This window comes from Amblyomma maculatum, chromosome 6, assembly GCF_055883805.1.
Source record: "Amblyomma maculatum isolate TAMU_Amacu chromosome 6, ASM5588380v1, whole genome shotgun sequence".
Lineage (NCBI taxonomy): Eukaryota > Metazoa > Arthropoda > Arachnida > Ixodida > Ixodidae > Amblyomma > Amblyomma maculatum.
Window position 1 is genome coordinate 49,075,210 of NC_139349.1, and position 18,344 is coordinate 49,093,553.

At 46.3% G+C, this 18,344-nt stretch overlaps 1 long non-coding RNA gene across 1 annotated transcript in view; it reads left to right on the forward strand.

Annotated features, from left to right (window-relative positions):
- Positions 1–7,388, forward strand: part of LOC146185693 (uncharacterized) — a 59,620-nt gene extending 52,232 nt beyond the window's left edge. The window contains exons 2-3 of the long non-coding RNA XR_014707812.1: positions 2,857–2,887; positions 7,289–7,388. This is a non-coding gene — a long non-coding RNA (uncharacterized LOC146185693). The remainder of the gene's footprint in view (positions 1–2,856; positions 2,888–7,288) is intronic.
- The last annotated feature ends 10,956 nt before the right edge of the window (positions 7,389–18,344 follow it).

Consider the following 18,344-nt stretch of genomic DNA (forward strand, 5'->3'; position numbering starts at 1 on the left):
AGCCTATGACAACGGGGCCCGCCACCCCAGTCACTAGTGACTCCATACCTCAAGAATTCTCAAGGCTTTTCTTGAGAAAGGCAGTGAGGCCCCTCCATTCTTACCGCCGCATTACCGCGGGAAAACACCTTCAGCGGTTATCAGGCAAACTCCCCCGTCGGGAAAGAGCAGGAGGAAGGCTCTTTCCCGACGGGGGAGTTTGTCTGATAAACGCTGAAGGGCACACGATGTACATGACCTCCATCTCGCACGTACGCATGCGGCCGAGCGCCCTCCCCATTCCTGTCTTTCGTGCGGTGACACTGACACGCTGGGACATAGCATGCCCAGACTCTGCCCGTCACCGCCAACGACTTTAAGCTGGCTATTGGACCCTCGGTCTCCCTGCCGACACGGAAACGCATTTACTCTTCCCCGCTCGGAACCAACTATAAGCCTACAGTGGCTCCTCCTTATCTTTCTGGAAGTGCCAGGCATAAAGTCCGCTCTTTAGGCCTGCATCAAACCGACCGGGCCATGTGTACACCGATGGCGGCGACTTGGAGTCGTGGATGTCGCTCTGCCCTACTTACCCTCAACGCCACTTCCCTGGTCGCCAACGAAGAGCGATGCCACACATAATGGCCAACGTAAGTCGCGAACAGTATCCCCTCTCCAAAATACTCCATAGCATAAATCCACCACCAACCACCTATGGTCGTGGGAATCGGTTAGCGCGGAAGCACACTAAGCGAGTGAGCTTTCGCCTTCAATACGCATACGATCCTAAGTGTCTCTTCTGAATTTTTTCCCGCGCCTACTGCGTACAAGGCTTCTCTCAATGGTTATTGATATTTCAAAGGTAATTCACGAATCCCTACTCGTCGATCGCTATTGAGTTCAACAGTAATTAGGAACCATCGTGTGGCACTGGCCGATCACCGCTGAGTTTGATGTTCATTGACTCAATGGGCATTCAAACTGCTCGTGTTACAGGGAACTGAATTGCCCTGTTTATTTTGGTGCTGGTTCGAGTCAATTTGGGCTAAAGTTCTTTTTCTGCTCGTAAACATTCGGATGGAATTTTTTGGATTGCTTCAAAAATGTACGGCATCGAATTCGACACCTGATTCATTTCCATCGTAAGGCTCACAATCATGTTCGGCTTAGGCTCACCGTAGTTTCCGGACCACGTTCGTCTGAATTCGCCAAGAATACGGACTAAAAATATTCCAAGTACGGGATAGCTTCTGGCTGGTTTGCATGGAGGCCCCCGGAGAGCCCTGCTGATATTGCTGTACACGTAACGGTACGTTCTGAGGACGTACGAAAACTCGCATGCGCTGACGTCATCAGCGGTTGAATGCGCAATACACAGACGGCGCAACCAACAGCGGTTCACTAAAGTATCTTTACTGAGCATAACTGCCCATGGTGCAAGGGCTAATTAGTGAGCTTGCATAATTGGAGTGATGATAGCAGGTTCCACGATTAGAGGCGCCGTGATTTAAAGGATGAGCAAACTTGAGTCAAACAAAAGTATTGAATGAGGTTTCGATAAATTTATAACTGGTTATTAGAGAGACGTACTAGCGTGGATGTATACAGGTTTACCGAACGCATCTTACGCCCGCGCAGTGGCCACACGTTGCTCCACCTCTGCCGTGCGTGTGCCCAGCAGATTCCGGTAAACCGGTATACTTCTACGTGTACGTTACGCTAAAGGACTCAATGCAGTTCTCTGGAGGCACACAGCTGCTTGTGTGGTTGATTTATACTGCACCTACTTTCCCATTTCCACTGATTATTATATTTTTTAACCACCCAGTCATCCAAATTAGTTACCTTTAATTTTGCTCTAACATTTTCCTTAAACCTCCCTGCTCTAGTTATTTCCGCAACAACAATGGAAAGAAAGAAGTGATGAAATATTAGAAGTGGCAAAATTTATCCGTTGTTTTCGGTGCATGAGCATGACAGAGTTAATATGCGACTCTATCGCATGCATCGCTCATTGTGAGGATAGCATACATTTCCAAACAATTTGAAGCCGTCGAGGTGACAGCGTGAAAATGTGCAGAGAGCAAGGGTTTAAACCGTGTGACACGTAGTCGATTTTATTATGACAGACGCCGTGTAATCTTGAGTAAGGACATGGGTAACGTTAAGCAACATATAAGCAGAAATTTCACCCTTTCGTTCGAGTCATATTTAGCGACTAAAGCTTTCATTTATTCGTCCCCTGCAGTACAATATAGCCCATCGGACATCAGCTGAGTGCACAATCAGAAAATGCATAGAGAAATGCATACACGTTGTATTGCTTGAAACGCACTTTATTATTTACCTGTGAATACACAGATAAATAATCTGTCGTATTTTCTTCTTTACCATAGTCATTCTCTGCAGCATACCTTCACGTTTAGTTTAGCGTCTTCTGCCGATCTACGCGAATGCCATTTACTATGAATATTTGAATTTCTGCAAATTTGTAGTACGCATGCCCGCAGTAGTACTTGCATGATAACGTAGAGATACAATATAGTAAGAATCAAATGGGACGCGTCAGGAGGTATACATGACTTTACTCGTATGGAAGGAAAACAAGAGGTTCACGGCAAGTTATTTTTCTCGCGTACATAGTGTGTCAAAGCAGCGGCGCGTATTTAATTATCGCTGCGCTTAAGATAGCGATCGCCTCACACTGGGTAACGTCATCGAGCTGCTTAATAAAGTAGTAGACAACGTTTTTGCTAGCATGCTTTCTTCTTTGTAGTGACGTTAGCATAAATAGATAAAGTGGTGTTCGTCTGCCATCTATATATGCATTACCACTGACTTCATCTTCGTTTGTTGCTTTGATTCTCGTTCCAACAGGCGACCGATGGCTGCGACGCAAATGTACGTGGTAAGTAACGTGAGGCATTAAGAACTACAAACAATCGCTGCTTCTTCATTTGACGTCATTCCAGCTTTAGGGCTGTCTTGCAGTGAATTCGAACGACAAAGCAGTTATTATATCGCCATCTTTTGATGCCTGACAGGATCAAGATCAAGCCCTGACGTCACAGCCATCGCTCGGCTATTGAATGAAAGAATGAAAAAAAAAATTTAATTCACTCTTAGGCGAATACAACATGGCGATCCGTCCCATGCATCATTACAAAGAAGAATACGCGCATCCAAAATCTGGCTTCCATAATCCTTCAGGACAGACATACTGTACAGCTGTACAGCTCCGTACTCAGCTGATGATCTCAAGGTCAGGGGTTTGATGCCGGCCATGGCAGGCGATATTGATGGAGACAAAACGCGAAAACATCCGTGCGCTGGGCGATTTCAGCTTAAGTTAAAAACACCAGTTGGTATAAATTAACCCGGAGCACCCAACATGTGGCGCCCCTGATAGACCACCTGTCGTTTCGAGACGTTCAAGCCTACATAATTTACGCAATGTACGAGTTATAACAGCGCCATCAGCTCAGAAAAGCTGCGTTGTGCAGCTGCCGCGGCAAAGGTGGACAGAGAGAGGTCAAGCCTCTCCGGGCGGTAGCACAAGATTGAGATGATGCGACAAGAGAAAATGTATGCACTGTCGACCGAGCAGGTTACAAATGCGGGTAGTGCTGGATGATAGTCCTTGCGTGGGGCCCCACATCGATTTGTAACCGGCTGATGAAAGTGTACGTCTATAGACCCTTCAAGTGGAAAAAGGAAAAAGATTGTGTATCATTTCCAGGTGGTGCTCAGGTCAGATTTCAGCCTGATAGTATACCTGCAGCTTCTTCCTTTTCTCACATTCTTTTTAAAGTATGCTTTTCAAATTAAACATCGTGTATAGTATGCAATATACATGTATGCCACCGTATGCAGGAGCCGAGCGTTCAATTCTCCAAGTTCATGGGGTGTTCGGTTCCGGTTGGGCGACATTCGCGAATGCCAGGCACGATCGGCGACGGCAGCCAAACATCGCACCAGGCGCGCGGCGCTAAGCGAGCCGATCGCCACCGCTCGATTGCGGGCGCGTCGCCCGAGGGAGGCTTGCATGGCTCTTTCCTGTCGACACGGACGGCGAGTACGCGCCTGTGTGCGTACGTGGACGTTAAGGGTGAGCGTTAACGCTGAGTGAGCAGAACGTGACCCGAAAACGTAACGCGCGAGATGTGAGTGCGCGTGAAGGGAAGACAAAAGCGAGGCACGTCGAAGCCGATTGAGGTTCTCTTTCTGGTTTTAATTGTGCCGCTCTTTAGCGCGTCGTCAGGCTTCATTTGTTGCGCCCAAGGCCGACATGTCGTGGGCGGTGGCTAGAGCACCGAAGTCAAAGACGACAAAGCGCATGCACAAAGGAGGAGAACAAGGAAAGGGTGCGCGATCAGTATTGAGGCAATGAGACCGACTGCGGTTGGCGCTTCGGCTATCGACTCCACCCGTCTACACGCGCCCAGTTACACAGATCGAAACTGAAAATTGTCCCATTGGCGTGGAAATTTTTGCGGGCGCGATTATTGGGGAGGCAGCATCAACTAATCGACTAAGAAGCTAGGCGAGTTTAGCTCGTAAAGAGACAAAGCAGTGATGTTATTCGCAGCCGTTCTATCATTAACTGGCATACTATACAGGCGCGGCCACTCAGTGGAAGCGCACCTTTATTAAGCGGCCGTGCTATAGGTCCGAACAAGTACTTAAGGAGCTGTTATCGTATATTTCGGAATCTTTCTTTTAAGTTCTGAGTACGGCCATCACTAACCTGGATCAGGCCAGCGAACTGACGGATGCCTGAAGTTCGGGTTACCATAGCAGCTACGGGTACGGGGGCGACCACTGTATAGATAGTTCCGCTTTTGATATTAGCTTATAGCGATTCCCAGACATTCAAAGTATCAAATAAACATCAGACTGCAGAATTTTATCACTTACAGTCCCTTATATGCCGAAATGTTAGAAAAAGTGTGATATTTATTAAGAAAAATTATGGTAAAACAAAACCGAACTCAATAATTTTGATGATTTTAGAATGCCTGAGGATAATAACACTGTGAGGAAAAACGCGGGTGCGCTCAGTAAATCAAGAGTGAAAATCAAAGCTGCTCCATGACGTGCCAGAAATTTCAGGCTGTTTGACGGCTATAAAGTCGTATCTTGTTTTGGTTTATTTTTGGTTTGGTTTGTTCTGTGGTGCTTAACGTCCCAAGCAACTCAGGCTATGAAAGGTGCCGTAGTGAAGGGCTCCGAAAATTTTGACCACCTGGAGATCTTTAACGTGCACTGACATCGCACAACACACGGGCACCTTAATTGCTTTTCGCCTGCATCGAAAAGCAGCCGCCGCAACCAGGATTCGAACCCGCATCCTTGAGCACAGCAGTCGAACGCTCTAACCACTGCATCACTGGCCACGACTGGGCTGATATACTCTTCAGTGGGTCTCCTATATATCTGAAAATTCATTTTCCTGAATTAAGATAGCAGTCCACGAAGTTTTGCGAGCGAAAAAAAAACAAACAAAATCGCGTTTTACACTCTGAGGTGATACGCCGGATATTACAAGCTTAAAGTTACAGATTATATCAATTTGCAGCCTTTCCCTTTCTTTATATATTTAACCAAGATGGAAATTCACAGTATGGGGACGAGTGGAGTGGCATATATAACAGGTTCTTGCGCTACTGATCAGCATCAGAGACGTACGTAGCGTCGCACTATCTTCCAGTGCTGCCAGATTTTATATACGTGAAGCGTTTTGTCACTTTTCCTCTGGATATTGACCTTATGTACACGTCTCCCTTTTCAGCCTTTCAAGTTCGGTGACGAGGCAAAACCTTTTTTTTATTTCTGGGAGAGTGAGCTCTCTCTTCCATGCAATGCTACTTGCATTTGTGCTCGCCAGAACAGATGCTTGGGAAACTACTTTACGGTGCGATGGAATTTTCGAACAAAGCTTGTCATCAGCTTCATCAGTTCATGAGCGCATCCAGAATTGCTGCTTGAAGTCCGAAGGCTATACGCAGCTCCATTCTCGCGCGGTGGCTGCTCGCGATGTCGCCGCCCAGCATCGCAATATCTCCCCGAGGGTGGTATTTCGATGCTGAGAACGACAAAGCAAAAGCTTTGACTAAAGGCAGGAAAGAGGAGGAAGAAAAGGAATACAAAATGTAAGCGGTAAAACAGAAGCATGTATTTGCGTAGTCCTAATTTCGCAGCCTTTGAGCGTCTTTTTCCGCATTTTTTCTTGCCTTGGCGAAGGCCAACTAGTCGTGGGTGGAACGGCGAAAAAGAAAAAGAAAGAGGAGATGAGCAATACTTGATTTGTAAGACACGCATGCCCTCTGTGGTGCTCAGTGGCGGCTCCGTAGCATCGTCAAACGACACCTGTATGAGCGCGGAAAATAGCGAAACCAGTTTCCAAAGAGTATTTCTGGCAAATGTACTGAGTCGATTCCGAAATCTAACCCTGCTAAAATTGAGGAAAATAGAACGAAATAATGGCGAACGAAAAAAAGAAATGATCGAAAGCTGCTACGGACATGCCCTTTTAGAGAATGAGGAAGAAAGGTCAAACGAGAAGGAGGAACAGGTCAGAGCAGACAAAGGGTTCGCGAGCCGCAACAGGCGCGTATACAAGCGCGCGACTCTCTTGTATGCATCACATGATCATTCGACGCAACTGACTGGTTGAAATACGTGTGCTTCGGTTGGCAGCAGGGATGAAATAAGAACTTAAATAAGAATTTAAATAAGAATATGTGAAAAGAGCTTCGAGAGTGCAACTGCTATATAGGGTGGCTCAGTCGGTTGAATCTTACTTGAGTATTTTTAGTCTGACTTGTACTGACCGTGCAATGCTTTCATGTCGACAAAGTTATTCGGATGATAATAGCGGTAAGGTTTTAACATTAGCTATAAAGAACGGGGATATGTGGCGGTTGTTTTTCAACTGCGAGTTGGAGTACGAAAGCCGGGAAGAGTACGCTTCGTATTTGGCTTAGTTACTGGCTGGAGAGATTCAGTCCTTGCAACACAAATGTTTCTAAGAAAGGACCTCAGATATATACCAAGATGATGTACAAATTTGCCTATAACGCCATTTACTTCAGTGTATTATAATTACAACATCTAAAATAAATGTATTATTAAAGAAATTGAATCTGCCCACAGCGGAGACCACCGCAGCGCTGCTGCTATTTCCCAGCTGAATTCATATGCTTGGCCAAACACTGCACCAAATGCGAAGTGTCTATTGTGCATTACCTAGAAGAATAAGCGGCCTTAAATAAACTCGCAGAAATGATGGCGTCGCTTTTCTGTCCAGGTGCTTTGAAGAAAACAACTTTGGAAAACAGAACTAAAGGTGAGACCTAATACCAGCGTTTTGTTCAGTAGAATGAAGTCACACTGGCATTCAGCGGCCCGTTGGTGTGGCCACGTGATGATGAGAGATGAAACATATATCGGAAGAAGGGCTATAGAAATGATCATTGATAGGATGAGAGTGGTGTAACAACGAAAGATGAGGTGCAGAGAGATATCTTCGGGAAAAGTTGCAGGTTTGATATACCGTTGTAGGTCTTTGCAGGTTGTTGTTGTTGTCGTAGTGGGGTTTAACATCCCAAAGAGACTCAGGCTATGAGAGAAGCCGTAGTGGAGGACTCCGGAAATTTCAGCCACCTGGGGTTCTTGAACGTGCACTGACTACGCACAGCACACGGACGTCTTGCTTTTCGCCTCTATCGAAAAGCGGCCGGCGAGGCCGGGATTCGATTCCGCGCCCTTGGGAACAGTGGTCGAGCACCGTAACCACTGCGCCACCCCGGTGGGTGTTTTAGGTTTAATATACCGGCATCGCAATGTGCTACCTCGCAAAGTAATAATGTTAATTTACAATGCGCTTTTTCTTTTCCGATTTACCTATTGCCATTTGGTATGGGTAACTACGAGAAAAGAAAATTTACAAAAGCTACATGTATTACAGAAAAAGTTCCTCCGAGCTGTGCAAAATGTGCACAGTCGTTACAACACTCACGAGCTATTTAATAAATACAAAGTAATGGCAATATGAAGGATTTATGACTACATGTTGTGTAGAACCATTAAACAAGGATGAAAAAGAGCAACTCCTTTTATGCGATCTCGATATCAAACCTGGGAAAAAAATGTGAAGGCACACAACCTGCGTCATAACGAGGAATGGAAAGTAAATACATACAGAATGTACAGAATACAGGCACTTCATAACCAACTACCTATACTGAACACAGGATGACGAAATATCCCCCCCAAAAATCACCTTCAAAGACTTAAAACCACATTTTATGATCTGACACTTATCTTCTTAGTGTTTTCTGTTTGTTTACTTGCATCGTGCCCAAGTGACAGCAGTGCATAAGGTCTTCCTTCTTACTTGTGGATTTCAGTTTTGTGTCAGATTTTGTGTGGCCTTGATCCTTGCATAAAGTTTCTTTTGTTGTTGCTGTTGTTGTGTGGCTTTGATTTTGTATATTGATTGATGTGTGATTGATGTGCAGCTTACCACTTTTTTGATGAGTTTTCTTTGTATGCTTCAGTGTTTATTATTGTGGCTTTAGAATCTTTTGTGGCCATCTGTTTTGGCGGCGCTGTGAAATGACCAGTTTTTCTGCAGACCTGCTGCATCCTGTCCTGTGTGTTGTACTTGATGCAAATAAACATTATTATTATTATTATTATTATTATTATTATTATTATTATTATTATTATTATTATTATTATTATTATTATTATTATTATTATTATTATTATTATTATTATTATTGTATGCGTAAGCGTTGTAAGCGTAAGTGTAAGCGTTGTATTCTAAATAGTACTTTATCATATATAACTCCCACTTTCTAGCCTTAATATTGTATTTACTTCACTTTTTGCTTTTTCTCCTGTTCAATGCTGTCTGTATCTTGAACTACTTCTTATCCGTTTCTTACTTATATTTCAACTTTAAACTTTATATTCGAATCTTACTGTCCCTTGTTCAATTCTACTTCTTTATTGTATTATTCTGTATTTCTAGCCTGTGTTTTAAGTACCATGCACTTGTTGCGCCTGGAATGGTTGTTTATTTTATGTATATTTCTATATTACTATAATCAATGTCAGTTATTTGTTGTTGTTGTTTTTTTTCTCATCTATCTACAGTTCTCTTTTTTTTTTCTTTCCTGATGTGCTCAAAAATTCTCTCACTGTGTATATAAGTGATGCTACTCATTGATTGCTTACTTTCCGTGATAATTTTCGTCTGTTTAATTTCATGTATTATTTATTTCTTCTTTTGTGTTCTCTCTGTGTGTGTAAACATGTTTGTGCATTTTCATTTTTGTTTCTTTTTTTTATTTGTGCTGCAGCACGAAGACCACATGGTTGTTCCTGCACACATTAATTAAATATTGATTGACTGATTGATTGATTGATTGATTATTATTATTATTATTATTAAAGTTGTTAGCGCACCTAGCTCATTGTTGGAAGATGTGAGCAGCACATTGTAAACATTGCAAAGATGAAGAAGAAGGAGGCACTTGGTCGCAGTTTACCGATGCCATATATTTTCTTACTACTATCTAGAAGCAAAGCTAGCCGAGCTGCAGTTCAGCCGCTATGGACGCTACCTGATGTGAAACAGTCGAACTCTTTCGAGTGCATAGAGTGGCATTACTGAAATGGCCTATTCCCAAAACGCTCCTTTCTGTATGTGCACATAAACAGTGCCAGTGAAAAGCGAAAATATGAGCTGCTTTCGGGGATCCAATTGTTTAGAAATTTCTCGCTTGGTAAGCGCAAGTCCGCCGTTGACTTCTGACTCCGTTATCGTCAGGTTCCATTCAACCTGGACCAAAAATGTTCATGCTTCAGTGGTGGTCTTCACGCTGTCGTCTTTGATGGTGGGTAAAGCGAATATAACTTTAGAAGCGTAAGTTTCTTCAGAAATCGACAATTATGTTACCGGCAGAGTTCGAAGCCAGGCAGTGGCCAGGCATTGCAGACAGAAGCGACTTCATGAATTTGTTCACAGAAATATCTGCATGTTGCGCCTGTCAGTACGCGAGCACGCTCGTCACTCATTTGTGGCAGGAAATATTTTCTTTTCTCATTTCAGGTTTTCTTCGCACAGTCCGTATGCGCTGCGCAGCGTCCGGATATGGTAAGAGCCGACACTTGACGCGCGCAGATGACTTTCTCGAGGCGCGGACATAGTCCGCAAAAACTGAATTGGAGAAAACGCAATAGCGTACGATAACAGTGCAATGTCTTTGTTTTCCGGAATGCCCGAGAAAGGTTCCTAAAGTGCTTGAAACTTTAAATATTTTTATGAAAAGCGCCTGTTGAGAGCTATAGTCCATAGATTGATATAATAAAGGCAGGAAAAGATTTGTGCTAGCCACCACACCTGCTGACATATACGTGTAGAAACTGAGCTGGATGGTGCAAATAAAGGAACAGCATGTGCATATTAAGAGAAAGTAATAAAATAATAAGATAATAATAATTTTTCTATTCAGCACAAAAAAGAAATAAGTGGTTGAAACGGTGCTCTATATTTGGCCAATAAGATAAAAGGCCATCTGTCACTTCGGGCAAACTTTTCTCTTACGTGTTTTTATTGCGATAGCAATACTGCGCAATAGCAATAGCAATACTGGCGGAGGCCACGCTTGACCCTGAACATTCGAGGAGGAGGAGGAGGAGGAGGAGAAGAAGAAGAAGAAGAAGAAGAGGAAAAGGAAAAGAAGAAGAAGGAGAAGAAGGCTGGTAACTTACGCTCTCGCATCCTTTCTCGCGTCATACTCTTAAAGGGTGAGCTTAAGTGTCCCCAATAATGTAGCACTTTACACTGATAGGCCGTGATAGGGGAATAATGTAGCAGGCAAAAGAAGCTTCCGCCGTTGCTACCGCAATTCAACTAGGGTTAAGCAGAGTTAAACCGCAACAAAAATTTTTTTTGCTCGTTTATCGCAATTTATAGGCAACATATGGAATCTCAGGACATTTTTTGTTGTAATATATTCTTTACTTTACCAATAGCTTTTGCCGAAGTTTATAATTCTGCAGCCGGTAACGGTATGCCCCGCTTCAAGCTACTATGGTGGCGCCGCAGCTTTCCTCTAGTTGATATTAAGAAACGCTTCGGGGGCTAATGCCCATCGATAAATAACATATCGAAGAACGAATTAATGGAATAATCTTGCATTTCTCAATGCTTGAAAAAACAAGGCTATTTGCAACACCAGATCGTTTTTCGCCACTTACCGGCTTCCTCAAGAAACCGGCGAAACAGGATCGGCGCAGTGTTGCGCGATAAATATCAGTTACTCGGGCTTTGTGAAACGGCATCTGATTCTGATTCGTCGTAATGACACCAAGGGAAGGAATAAGAAAACTAAAAAAAGAGTCGAAGGAGTTCTGCTCCGTTCCGTTTTACGCGTCTTCTCGGTGGAAAGTAAGTACAGTGTATTTTATTGGTTTCCTTGGCAAGAAGACGACGAGCCTTGGAGTATGATGTGGATAAAAAAAAAAGGGGCCCTTGAAAAAAATAAAAGTATGTTATTTGTTCGAATCTTTTCAGTCAGGACGACTTCATCCTTGTCGGCGCTTGTCAATTTATCTAGTCGCTAATTCAATGTCACATGATCTTGCTGTAATCACGCTGTTTCGTTTTGTAGGCGTGCTCTCATTGACAAACAGGATTTCTCCTACACATTACAGTATTATCTTGAACTGGTTTTACGCTGCTGTAATTGATGGCTGCTCCCGACCACTAAGCCGTGCCGCTAACATTTCAGTGATCTCGACTCTCGAGTGGCTGAGAGTCTTTCGCTAGGGGTGACCGTATGTCGAAGCGACGGCGCGCAGCAGGGAAAGTAGAGGGTGGACTGTTTAGAGGGGAAGACTTGGACTGCGCAGCACTAGCTAATATTTCCAGTATCTACCTTTGCCAATCGTTTTCTCGACTTTTAGATGCCCTAAAGCTACATGCTTTGGACTCCGCTTACTGAACAAGGCTTCCATAAGGAAGTGGCAACATAATAGTCTTTTTAACAACAACCTTTTTTGGGCAAAATCTTGATTAATTTTTAGGTGAATTTACTGCTCGGGTATATGAGATATCGTCAAACCACATGTAGGACGTGCTCAGCGACTTGTAGTCCCCCCCCCCCCCCCCAAAAAAAAAAGAAAAAAAAAAGAAAAAAAAAACCGCCAGAGAGACCTTTCTTCACATCACCACTCAGCCTCTGTTTCCCTCGGTTACACCATTCGAAGCGCTTACGTTCAGCTAGCTTCGTATAAAGTCCATTTTCGCGGCAGGCGTCGCGCCGCGCCAACTTATCGAGTGGAACGTGCAACAAGTCGGTGAACCTAGGCACGTTCAAACTGCCCGAGTCAGCGCAGCCATATCCGGCAATACTGGAAAGAAAGCAAACACACGCACCACTGTTGCGTACCGCGAAGCCCGATTCCGGCTCGTTCTCGGTTCTTTTTTCTTCTGTCGTTCCTGCTTTCTACCCACCCGCATCGTGCACCGCGAGGATGCCGGAGCCCTGCGGGCGTCCTCTCCGAGATAAGCGCTGCAGTTCGTGTTAACGAACGCCACGACAGGTTTCGGGTTCGACACTCCCGCGCTGGCGGCCGCGGCAGCGCAAACAGGGCGACATCGAAACGCCAACACGTCCCTATCGCTTGCTCGATCGTGCGCCCGCGCACCGAGAGAGAGACGAGAAGGGCTGGCGCCATTTTCTGTCCTCTCTTACGCGGAGAAGCAACGGCTTACCACAGTTTTGGCGAACGCCGAGAGTCAGTATTATTGGGAGATTCTTATCTTCCTACATTTATTTTTTGTCATACGCGGTAGTTAGTGGTGCGCAGGCACATGCAGCGGCAAGCAAAAGGCCCTGCAGCTTCCACGCATCACAATGTGCTGCTCCTGGAGGAAGCTGAAGAACAGGGAAGAATCCAATGCGTAGAAGAGCAAATACTTGGCGCTCCACAGTGGAGAAGATAAATGGAAAAAGACAGAGAGAGAGAAATAGAGAGAGAGATATATTATGAGAACTGGTGATGTCGCAACAGAATGGCGTACACGAGATGGCAAGGCTTTATTGCACATGTTGACGAACACACATGATCTAGTTCTCTCGCGAACCCCGGGAGAGCCCAGACATGTGCACTAAGGCTCTCAGTTGTCACTCTCGCAGTGATGCTGTGCTAAGGTGTTAGTCTAATTTGCATGAAAGAATCTAGGTTGTGGCTGTACTTTGACGAGGGCGATATGCCATAAAGTTATACCTGTTGTGCGTTGTCAGCATTAAATTATGGTTGAAACTGGTCTGTAGCCCGCTGCTAATGCGTATCTGACAGCTTTGAAACAGTCGTTAAGCCCTGCATACCACACCAAATCACACCACACACCCATACCATACCATACCATACCATACCATACCATACCATACCATACCATACCATACCATACCATACCATACCATACCATACCATACCATACCATACCATACCAACCAAAAGTGCTTCCCTCATCACGTGACCTCGATTTCACGAATCGGGTGACTAAGACCCCTAGCGTCCAATGTACACTGGATGCGCAGTCCTGGTCACCCGCCGATATACCCCGCCGGACTGACAGAGGTGCCCGCAGCAGGGGGCCCGACCCCCTTCCTCTCTTCCAGCAAGCGTCTCTCTTGTCGGGCTGCATATCTGCACGCCCCATTAGAAGGCGATCGTGAGACGCATATCCGTGAAAACCAACTAGCCATGCGCACTTGCCTCGCTACTACCATGCAGCACTATCGAAGGCACTCAGAGAGGATATCTTGCTGTGGGGCCAGCACACGATGGAAAGTGAAGCCTTGCGACCACAGCGCATCCACTGCGTAACAACGCACGCTTCAAAACCAGCCAATTTCGGAAGGTCCCAGGGATTGTAGGGACGGCAGCGATTCGTTCTTCTAAATTGTTTTTGTTGCAGTATCGAAATACATTGCACGACTTGCATGAGAAGTTTTAAGCGGAACCACTTATGCCTCCACATCGCAGTTCATCCGAATAACAGCTCAGGTCTATCTAAGCACACTTGTTCAATAATCATTATGCTGCACACAAAGCAGCGCATGCAGATAGTTGCAGTAGTTGCCCTCATCATAAAGGTGAGCTCGAAAGATGAGGATGAAGAAAAAGGTTGTGGATTGTGGTTTGTGAGGTTTAACGTCCCAAAGCGACTCAGGCTATGATAGACACCGTATAGGAGGACTCCGAAAAATTTGACCACCTGGGGTTCTTTCACGTGCACTGACATCGCACAGCACACGAACTCCTTGCTTTCGTCTCCATGGAAAAGCGGCCGCCGAGGCCGCGATTCGATCCTGCATCCTTGGGAACAGTAGTCGAGCGCCGTTACCACTCCACCAGACTTTGATAGGAGCTGCAGGCTGTGTGGAGCGACCTTCTCGGACGTTTTCCACATGGTCTGGGCCTGTCCATTCAATCCCCACCGTTCCCAATCCTTCATTAGCCACCCTTCTAGGGAGGCCTGGGAGGCGGCGCTGCTCAGCCGCCATGACCTACAGTCCCAGCGGACCTTGGTCGCCAGGGCGCGAGCGGCGTTAGACGCCATTGGGGCTCCGGAATAGGAGCTCCATCTAGATTTGTGAGGGCCTGGACCAATAGGGCCTCAGTCCAAACACCTCCTTGTACAAATAAATGTTTGTCACCACCACCACCCTGGCGGGGCTGAGGATGAAGAAAAAGAAGGTTAGATGAGTAGAAACATTGCCTTAGTAAAATACATGCACTTTTATGGGAGCTGCTTTAGCTAGGGTACAGGAAAGTCTCGTTGGTCTGCCATCTATATATCGCAAGCGCAATCGCTGGGAACGCACTTCTACAGCAATATATGCTCAGCGCTTCGCCAGAGCACCTGGAAACATTTTGCCAAAGCTCCGTTGACTGTCTACTGCAGCTCGCGATGCCACTGCACTGCACTGAAGCTTCGCCGGCCCTTTGCTGCATCTCACGAACTCTCTTAGTAGTTCGGTGCTTCCACGGTCGGCTCTATAGCGCAGCATGAGTGGCGCGTATGTGTAGCCGCGCTGCAAGTGTCGATACGTTATCTCCCTCGATGCACGCAGCGTTGAATTTCAAGTAGGGCGTTTAGCGCAACGGCGGCACCTCCGAAGGCTGAGTCGAAGATCGGTAGCGCCTGCGGAGCCGATCGGTACGCCACGCCACCGCGGAGCTTTGCTCGTTCGCTCGCTCGGCGATGTCGAAATTTGTGGAAACTAACGAAACACAAAGACACGGCGAGGACGCTGTGAACGTCCTGTACGGATTATAATAGCTCGAGCGGCGGACACGACGACTAGACGAGAGAATTAATGGATCGGGCACACTGGTTTGTGAGGCCTATGAAAAGAGAGAGAGAGAGAAACAGTCTTGATGGACGGTTCTTATCATTCGAGGTATCTTTAAGATGTGCGTTGAGCTGATACGGGATATATTGGTTGGCAGAGCTGGCATCTGCCGTTTCCCACAGGTTACCCGATATAACTTCTTTTCTAGGGGGGGAAGTGGGAGGGGGGGACCTGTTTCACGAATTTTCAGGGATTTCGAACTACTTTTGTTTAATATTGTTGCGGGGCGGCAAGCCTATGAACACAGGAGAAAGAGAACTGAGAGATGACCGATGACGGTTGGTTGTTTGGTTCAGAGGAAGGGAAAGGCGCTGTAACTGTCACACTTGCTCTGTGGACACCTGAACCGCGCCGTAAGGGAAGGGAGGAAGGTGGGAGTGAAAGTGGAAAGAGAGAAAGGGGAGCCGTAGTGGAGGGCTACGGAGTAATTTCGACCACCTGGGGATCTTGAACGTGCGCTGACATCGCACAGCACACGTTAAAGATCCCCAGCGAGATAATTTTTTCTGAAACACGCGAGTGCCCCTGCCCGCGCCACTGCTCGCTTCTTCCTCGTCCGCAACATTATACCCGGGGCCACCAAGCGATCGTCCCGATCGTGGACGAGGGAGGTTGTCGATGTGGATGAGACCCATGGCATGACGATGGACGTGACTGGATAGATGGAGATAGTACAGGAAGAAGGAAGAAGTCAACGGCTTGCCGCCACGATGATTCACTGATAAAACCTGGCCCGTGACGCTTTCGGGCCACAGGTCGCCAATATCCGATGGTCGAGGCCCAGGCCGCACCGCATGGCATGGGCGGAGATCGTGTCTCCATATGTGGTGGCGTCTTGGGTCGTTGGGGTCTTTGGTCGGCAAATCGGGCCAGTGGGGCCACACAGTGGTCATCGGTTCATTATAAGTTAAAGGCGCCAAAAGAACACGCACACATACAAGAAAAGAAGAACGGGTGCGTGTTGTTTTGGCGCCTTTAACTTATAATGAATAGACACCAACTAGCCTATCAAAAAATTCTCTTAAGTGGTCATCGCCTTTCTCGTTGTGCCTTTTGGTCGTGTGAGTAGCGTCTCGGATCAGTCTCTCCGTGGTGTCTTCGGGGGGTCGGGGCTGAGGAAGGACAAGGTCGCCTCGGGTCTTGTAGGCCGGAGAACAGCCAGGCGATGCGGTCCATGGAACCCGCTGTCGACGGCGCAAGCAGGCACAGGGTGCCGAAGCTCTGGGCCAGGATGACGACGGGTAATGATGACGTACCCAGCGCCTCCAACCAAAATTTTACGGGGCGGCAAGCGGATGAACACAGGAGAAAGAGAACTGAAAGATGACCGACGACGGCGAGATGATTTTTAATGAAACATGGCGGGCCTAACGCAAGCGCTCCTGCCCGCGCCACTGCCCGTTTTTTTTTTCCGCGTCCGTAACAATATGTACCGATTTCACAGCATGTACACACACCTGGGTAGTGTCATGTGCGAGTCAAGGGTAAAAAATTGGGGGCACAGGGCCGAGTGTCTGGCCCAAAATTCAAGGGACCTTCGAGGTTCGACTCCTACCTCCTCCTCTCATCCCAAAGGTGCTATGCTAAAATTGGCAGGTGCCTCGATGGCCAGAAGTATCGAGTCACCCTAGTTTGCAGCTTCTACTAACTCGGTAATGTCACGTGATCTTGTGACGTCACACCACCCTATTAGCAATAATTAATGCCAACTACCAGATGCCAGAGATATGCACATAAATTTTCACTCACAACGACAACGCCGGATTTTTGGAGAGCGGCGCCTTTAAAGCTGTCGTGTTAAAAATTACATGAAAAGGATAACTGTAGTACAGCAGAACATCTTAAAAAAGATGTTTATGGGGGGGGGGGGGGGGGGGGAGGGGGGGGGGGCTGGCATATTTAAGCTCCGCCTTGAAGGCTGTAAAAAAATTTAGTATACCGTGATCCACCAGCCGTCACCGTGACCCTCTAATGAGTGTGGGCGGCGCGCACGCGCTGATTGGTACCGACGTCTAGCACGTGGCGCCATCTATCGGTGTCAAGGAAATCTGGGCATGCGCAGTGGAACGCGCAGGGGTGGATCACGGTAGCGGATCGCGGTAAACTAAATCCCTCTAATGGCTTCCGTCTGACGGCTCTCCTGAATAAATCCTCGCTCGCGTACATGGTTTCGGCTACTGGCCTAATTACTAATTTCTTAATTTGTGCCTGCGGTAACCCACACATAATCACTATTCACTAGTAAACAGTCAACTACCACGTTATATGAAAGGCTACCCGACATTGGTTTAAAGCCTCGCTTTAACCAAGCCGTACGCGTGTCGGGCTCGGGGTGCAAGCGACCCGGTGATTTCGATTCCCGTCTCGCCTTCACATCCCAGAGGAGAAACACGAGTTGGCCACAGCATGTAAATTCAGCCATGCCATGTGAACTTGGGATATCTCGCTGTATTCTGAGTATTTGTGAAATGACCTCACTACGCGTATCGTCGCCAAAATCAAGTTAACTTTTGCCACACCGTGCACGCCGTTTTTCTAGACTTCCCCATAGCCTTCGACAAGGTTCCGCACACTAAACTCATAGAAAAGCTTTATATTCCCGGAATTAATCCTAACTTTTACAAGGTCGATTTGAATACGCTCATGTTTATGATGGGTACGCCTATGCACTTCTGGTTTTATCTGGTGTTCCGCAGGGATCTGTTCTGGGGTCAATATTATTTTTGATCTATGTAAATGACATAATGAATACGGTTGATTGCGAAGTTAGTTAAACTACTTGCAGACAACTGCGTTCTACACCGGACATTTAACTCCACAGCGGATATCAGGCTAAGCTTAACAGTAATCTGTAAAAGATATCTACTTGGTGCAACAAATGGGACTTAACATTAATACATGATTGGTCCTCAGAATTCGTAA